Source organism: Scyliorhinus torazame, chromosome 1 (genome assembly GCF_047496885.1).
Source record: "Scyliorhinus torazame isolate Kashiwa2021f chromosome 1, sScyTor2.1, whole genome shotgun sequence".
NCBI classification, from domain to species: domain Eukaryota; kingdom Metazoa; phylum Chordata; class Chondrichthyes; order Carcharhiniformes; family Scyliorhinidae; genus Scyliorhinus; species Scyliorhinus torazame.
In genome coordinates, this window is record NC_092707.1 from 305,638,888 (window position 1) to 305,646,856 (window position 7,969).

A 7,969-nucleotide genomic window follows, 5' to 3' on the forward strand; every position below is an offset into this window, starting at 1 on the left:
GGAGGTGGATGGGGGGTCCGTGCCGGGGTGGAGGTTGGGGGGGGGCCGTGCTGGGGTGGAGGTTGGTGGGGGGGTCCGTGCCGGGGTGGAGGTTGGGGGGGGGTCCGTGCCGTGCCGGGGTGAGGTTGGGGGGGGGTCCGTGCTGGGGTGGAGGTTGGGGGGGGGGGTCCGTGCTGGGGTGGAGGTTGGGGGGGGTCCGTGCCGAGGAGGGGGATGGGAGGGCAAGTGAGTTGGTCCACCTGGCCAGGTGCCAGCCTCCAACAGTTGGACTCATGCGGTCCATGCCACCTGGCTGGGGGGAGGAGGGGATATGGGCAATGATGACATGTCGTCGTTCCCCTCCCCCCCACCAGGCCATCATGTTTTCAGATCATCCAGCGATGTTGGCCGCCGTGGTGGCAGCCGCTCATGTCTATGTTGCCCTGGATGAGGAGGAGGAGGAGGAGGAGGAGCGTGCCAGAGAGGCGGCGCAGGCTGCCGCAGAGGGGCAGGCGGCAGCCGCCCAGGCTGGAGGGACACCTGACCGACAGGACGAGGAGGGGGAGGAGGACGTCGCGGCCCCACGGCAACGGAGGCACCCGAGGGCGCCCCGTGTGTACCGGCCCCGGCAGTCATACCAGGACCTCACGGACCGGGAATGCAGGAGGAGACTCCGGATGAGCCGGGAAACCGTGGCACACATCTGCCACCTGCTGGCACACCTGTCACCGCGTGGCACTGGCGGGGGACACCCTCTCCCCGTGTCCGTCAAGGTTACGGTGGCCCTGAACTTTTATGCAACGAGGTCATTCCAGGCACCGAGTGGGGACCTGTCCGGCATATCGCGGACATTGGTGCATCGGTGCATCCGGGCAGTGACAGATGCCCTATATGCCATGACGCACCGCTACATCCGCTTCCCCGTGGACCGGGCCAGCCAAGATGCCCGGGCCGTGGGCTTCTCTGCCGTGGCCGGGTTCCCCATGGTCCAGGGCGCGATCGATGGGATGCATGTCGCCGTGCGGCCACCTGCAGATAACAGGGCCGTGTTCACTAATAGGAAGGGGACCTATTCGATGAACGTACAGGTGGTCTGCGACCACCGCATGATGATCCTGCACATCTCCGCCCGTCACCCAGGCAGTGTACACGACTCATTCATGTTGTCACGGTCATCCATCCCCGGCATGTACGAGGGACGCCATCCCCGGCTGAGGGGCTGGTTGCTGGGCGACAGGGGCTACCCATTGCGATCGTGGCTGATGACGCCTATACGGAGGCCACGCAATGAGGCGGAGAACCGCTACAATGATGCCCATGTAGCGACAAGGGGAGTGATCGGGAGGTGCTTTGGCGTGCTGAAGATGCGTTTCAGGTGCCTGGACCTCTCTGGGGGCGCCCTCCAGTATCGGTCAGATAGGGTCGGCCGCATCATTGTGGTGTGCTGCGTCCTGCACAACATAGCCCAGCAGCGGGGCGATGTGCCGCAGGCAGAGGAGGGCGGAGTGGAGGAGCAGCAGGAAGAGGCCCAGTCCTCCCCAGATGAGGGGGATGTGGGCAATGGTCAGGGCAGACGGGGTAGACACAGGCGGGTGGCTGTCCACCGTTACCGGCTGGCCCAGCGGGCACGGGACAGACTGATAGACGCCCGCTTCACTGACTAGATGGGCATGGGAATCGGGTAGTATGGCCACAGACCGCACACCATGGCAACAGCCGACCACCCACACCCCCCACCCATCCACCCACCCAGCACCCTCACCCCCCTCCCCAACCCCACCCACCCCACCCGCATGCACACCACCCCCCCCCATTGCCGATCCACCTGCGGCACAACGGGCCGGGCTCACACAGTTGCGGGTGGACGCGTGTCTATCGCAGGCCATGGAGGATGATGACAACCCGCCCTGCAATGAGCTCCTGGCTCTACATCGTTGGACTATGTCTGACCCATGGCCACAGTACCACCATCCACCCGGACCATCCCTGCATGCGGCTGTGACACTGCAGCGCACGGTCCTGTCCTCTGCCCGGGGTATGTTGATGGCGGCCCAGGGGGAAGGGGGCAGACTCACCTGGGGCTGAGGTAAGACCACCCCTCACACACACACTTGCGCTCAACGTACATGACACCCCCGCACACTTTGGACAGAGCACAAAGGCAGCTTCGGTAGGTGTAACATTGACTTTAATAACCAAAGGAGTTCATGCACGTGCCCTAGCCCCTAAAACTCATCTGTGCCCTGCACCCGTGCCAACTTACTCAGTGTCTAATTGTTTGGCCTTACGGGCCCTTTGACTACGTCTACGTGGTTCCCCAGACGGTACAGCAGAACTGGAGGTGGACTCCTGTGATTCCTGCCCTCTGACACTGGATCCCTTTGGCGGCCGTTTCCTGGGGCGTCCTGGCCTAGATGGGCCAGGCTGCGGCCCGGGCGACTGGGATGGTGAGCTGCCAGCCTGTCCTGCCCGTTGCCCACCTGATGCACCTGGGACGGAAGGGGGGGAGTCCGAGGTGTCGCGGTGTACCGGGACCTCCCCTACAGAGGGAGCCGGGATGGACCACACCACCTCCTCCTCCCTCGGGGTGCGCGATGGCCCCCAGGCCTCTACATGGGTGGGGGATGCGAACGGACTGGCCATCCGACGCCCCCACGACATCTGGCGCTGCCAGTCCTGGAGGCCCGTGCTGGTATCGACAGGGGTCTGCAAGTTTGCAGCCATGGAGCCCAGGGGGTTGGCAAACCCTGTCTGTGACAGTGCGACGCCGGCTCGCACATGGCCACTGGCGCTGATGCCCTCAGCGATGGCCTGCAGAGACTGGGCCATGGCCTGCTGAGACTGGGCCATGGCCTGCAGAGACTGGGCCATGGCCTGCTGAGACTGGGCTATGGCGTTGAGCGCCTCTGCCATCTGGCGCTGGCACTGGCTCATGGCCTCCTGTGAGAGGGCAGCCATTTCCTGGGCCACAGACGCCGCCTGCACGGAAGGCCCCAGGCCTCGCAAACCGTTCCCCATGTCTGACACCGTCGCACCCATTGCCTCCACCGCGGACGCCACCCGTGCGGTGTCAGCCTGGGTGGCACGCATGACCGGCACCACTCCCAGCTCCTGGACGCGGGTGGACTCCTCCACCTGCGACCGCAGCCGCCGCAAGCCGCCCGTCACCCTCTTCGCTCGTCTCCGGGTCGGTGGTTGCATCGGATATATGTGTGGGTGTGGTAACTGCAGGAACCCGGGATCCATCTGGGCGGCAGATGTTCGCTTGGGCTGGGCTGCCCTCCGAACGCCCGGTCCCTCTGCTGCTCCTACCTCCACCTGCTGTACCGGGACGGCTGTGTTGTGCGCACCAGTGAGTGTACCAGACGCCTCATCACTAAAGTGCCCAACCGTGGTGAGTGTTCCTGCGATGGTGGAGGGTGTTGGTGACAGCAGTGGCGTTGTGTCGTGCTCTTCGTCCCACTCTGAGTCCATGGCACTTTGGGGTGGGGGTTCGTCTCCACCCATCCACTCTGAGTCACTGTCCGGTATTTTGTCTTCCTGGGTAGTGCTGTCCCGGGTAGGGGTGTCCTGGGTAGTGGTGTCCTGGGTAGTGGTGTCCTGGGTAGTGGTGTCCTGGTAGTGGTGTCCTGGGTAGTGGTGTCCTGGCTTGGATGTGACGGGGGCCTGTGGCTGCCCCCCTTGTCGCTGGGTGGTCGCTCCCGCACGTGACGGGGGTGTCGTCTCCCTGTTGCTCCAGGTCTCTCCGTCTCCCGTGGTGTGCGAGGGGCATCCTGCGGGCGTCGCATGCTGGAGGGTGCGGGTCTCTCCGTCTCCCGTGGTCTCCGAGGGGCATCCTGCGGGCGTCGCATGCTGGAGGGTGCGGGTCTCTCCGTCTCTTGTGGTCTCCGAGGGGCATCCTGCGGGCGTCGCATGCTGGAGGGTGCGGGTCTCTCCGTCTCCTGTGGTCTCCGAGGGGCATCCTGCGGGCGGTCTGCATCTGCGGGGATGGGTGCCTGGACATTTGGTCCTGCGATACACAATGAAGCATGCATGGTTAGACATCAGGCAGTGATCAGGTGATATGGGGAGGGGGATATAGGGGAGGGGGGATATGGGGACGGGCTGTCGGTGGCTCACTTGCTAGTATGCCCCCGACCTCTGCATCAGCAATCTCCCGGTCCTCAGGTCCGCCAGCCAGTTCCAGGGCCCTTTCCTCGTGTACGGTCAGTGGCCTCTCATCAGCGGGCCCTCCTCCAGTCCTCACATGCTCCCTATTGTTGTGTGCGCGCTTCTCCTGTGGGGGGGGGGGGCAGGGGTAAAAGGCAACAGTGTTAGGCAGGTATATGAATGCGCACCATCGGTTGCGCGTGCATTGCCGAGGTTAAGGTTAGGGCTGGATTCACTTGGGGATATGGGGGATATGGGGGAGGGGGGATATGGGGGAGGGGGGATATGGGGGAGGGGGGATATGGGGGAGGGGGGATATGGGGGATATGGGGAGGGGGGATATGGGGGAGGGGGGATATGGGGGATATGGGGGAGGCGGGATATGGGGGATATGGGGGAGGGGGGATATGGGGGAGGGGGGATATGGGGGATATGGGGGAGGGGGGGATATGGGGGAGGGGGGATATGGGGGAAGGGGGATATGGGGGAGGGGGGATATGGGTGAGGGGGGATATGGGGGAGGGGGGGATATGGGGAGGGGGGATATGGGGGAGGGGGGGTATGGGGGAGGGGGGATATGGGGAGGGGAGATATGGGGGATATGGGGGAGGGGGGATATGGATATTGGGCAGGGGGGGAGGCTCACCCTGCCAGCTCTGACGAGGTCGTTCACCTTCTTGTGGCACTGGGTGCCTGTCCGTGGTGTCAGGGCCACAGCGGTGACGGCCTCTGCCACTTCCCTCCACAGACGCCGGCTGTGGCGTGGGGCAACTCTGCGGCCGTGCCCGGGATACAGGGCGTCCCTCCTCTGCTCCACCGTGTCCAGGAGCGCCTCCACATCGCATGACTCGAACCTCGGGGCTGAGCGACGGCCAGCCATCCAGTCGGGTGTTGCGGTCGGGTGTTCCGGTCGGGTGGGGGGGAGCAGCGCGGCCTTATGAGCCGTCACGCCGTGCAGCGCGTATGACGCTGCATGGCGTGAACCACTGCGCAAGCGCGGATCCCGTTACGTCGCTGCTAGCCCATTTCGGGCCGGAGACTATCGACCCATTTTTCCGACGTGACGCAAGTCGGATTTGCGCCGTTTTTTGCGCCGATCGGCGGACTTTCCGCCGATAACGGAGAATTTCGCCCCTCGTGTCAGAGGCCTCATAATTCATCAGGCCTACCTACCACATAACATATTCTGGGCTAAAAATTCAACAGTGTTTGTTTTCGGGCTGGGGGATTGCAATGCACGATTACCCCATGCAGATTGAGGTGACACAGGCAGCAGGAAACCTTTGTGCTACCTGCTCATCACCATGATCACAGTGTGCAGCCCAACACTAAATGCGCTGCTGACTGGCAGTGCTCTCAGCAGGTGCTCCAATGCATGCAAAGCTAGCAAGGATTAAAGCTAGTCTGCACTTTGTAAAGCCAAGCTGCATCTCTTAAGGGTGAAGTGTATTCTTGTTGCAGCAGGTGGAGGAGCTGCCTCCAAAAATATTTCTGAGAAGAGTTGAAACGAAATTGTGTGCCAGAGAGAGGGCTCCCAGGTTCTCTGATGTGGGGCCGGAGGCCTTAATCCATGAGGTGAAAAGGATGTGAAAAATTTGCCAAACATTTCGAACCATAATTATAATTGTTATAACAAAGTGAATCCGCTGACCAAACTGTGAGCAATTCTAATTGACTACTTTGTTATAATAGTGACATCAAGTAAAATAAGGGGCTGTTTAGCACGGGGCTAAATCGCTGGCTTTGAAAGCAGACCAAGGCAGGCCAGCAGCACAGTTCGATTCCTGTAACAGCCTACCCGAACAGGCGCCGGAATGTGGCGACTAGGGGTTTTTCACAGTAACTTCATTTGACAATAAGCGATTTTCATTCATAATGACTGCCAGGTGGCAAAGTGGCGAGGACTGCTGCCACACAGCACCAGGGACCCGGGTTCAATTCCGGCCTCGGGTGATTGTCTGTGTGGAATTTGCACTTTCTCCCCATGTCTGCGTGGGTTTCTTCTGGATGCTCCGGTTTCCTCCCACAGTCCAAGCAGGCTAGGTGGATTGGCTATACTAAAATTGTGGACAAAGATTTGCAGGTTAGGTTATGGGGTTATGGGTATAGGGTGGGGGAGTGGGCCTAGGTAGAGTGCTCTTTCAAAAGGCCGGTGCAGACTCAATGGACTGAATGGCCTCCTTTGGCACTGTAGAAATTCTATGCTTCTATGGTTCTGAATGTTGCAAAGAAAAAGAAAGATTATGAGAAAGTAAATAATGTCAAATGTGCGATAAGAAACATTGCTAAAATTGTAGAGTGCTCACTATTTTCAATCCAAATAGGAGCCAGCTCTCCTGGTAACTCAATGGGTAAAAGGCATGGTAGTGAGCCATATAAACTAGAAGTCACAACTTGTACCTTTCATTTTTGGTGACAGTTGGGGCACTATGGGAAAATTCTCCCAAATGGAGCCCAAGAGTTTGCGCCATCGTGAACGCCGTCGCGTTCCACGACGGCGCGAACCGGGCGCGGGTACGACCTATTCTGTCCCCCACAGGGAGCCAGCACGGCGCTGGAGCGATTCATGCTGCTCCAGCCTCCTTTCCCATCGCCAAATGGGCACTGCGCCAACCCGCGCATGAGCGGGGGACTTCTTTAGCGTGCCGGCCCCGACTCAACATGGCATCGGTGTTCAGGGGCCGGCCGCGCAGGGAAGTAGGCCCGGGGGGGGGGGGGGGGGGGGGGGGGGGGGGGGAGAGGCCTGCCCGCCGATTGGTGGGCCCCGATCGCGGGCCAGACCCCATCGGAGGCCCCCCCCCCGGTGAAGGAGCCTCCCCCCCCCCCCCACATGCCGCCCCCCAACTGTTCGCGCAGAGTTCTCGCCGGCAGCGACCAGGGGTGAATGGCACCGGCGGGACTCTGTCTTAACTGCGCGGTCGCTCGGCCCATCCGGCCCGCACCCGGTGCCACGGCAAACGCGCCGGCGCAAGTGGCGCCGATTCTCCGCACCTCGGAGAATCGCGCGCCGGGGCGTCATGGCGTGGTTGCGCCGATTCTCCGGCACGGCGCGGGGCTCAGAGAATTGCCCCCTATAGCTGACTTTGACACACCTAGGCTGAAACCAAGAGAAGGTGGTCAGCCTTCCTTTTCCTGATCACTATCCTATGACTCCGGACAGAATGTGTACATGTGTAGACATCATTGAAAAGTGTTCTATCACTTACTGATTAAGTTCAGAAATTTAAAAATGGTATTTGTCTGAGGAACGAGAAAGTTCCAGTGTTGCTAACAATCGTGAACAATCAACAAGGACAAAATGTGAGGGCCGATGCTGGGGGAAGAAGAGGAAGATGCAAAATAGAAACATTTGCATAAAATCCAGCATTTTCAAATGTATGTAGCTCCCTGATTTGACTTTGGTCAAGCTGAAAGATTAAACATAACTGTCGACTTTAAATTATGTATTATTCAATAATAACTTTGTGAAGGGAATTCCTTAAATCTAATTTCAGAAAATAAGATTACTGATATTGTTTTGGAGGAGGTATTTTTAACAATTGATTCTAAATACCACAGTGAGACAGAGTTATGTCAATAAAATGTTTTGTTAAGTATATTTATGATAATTTCAAAATGTGCAGTGTACCAACATTTCTAAAGGGAACTCAATGTGTTGAACAGAAGAACATAAAATCAGAGATAAGAAAACATCATTCAAGTCACTGAAACCCTTCTCTCGAGTATTCTCACTCACTTCACTATATCTAAATGTATCTTGAACAACAAAATCAAACTTTTTTGTTGTATTTCATTTTAGACAAAATATTGAAACATTTATAACTCTTTGAATAGGGATGTT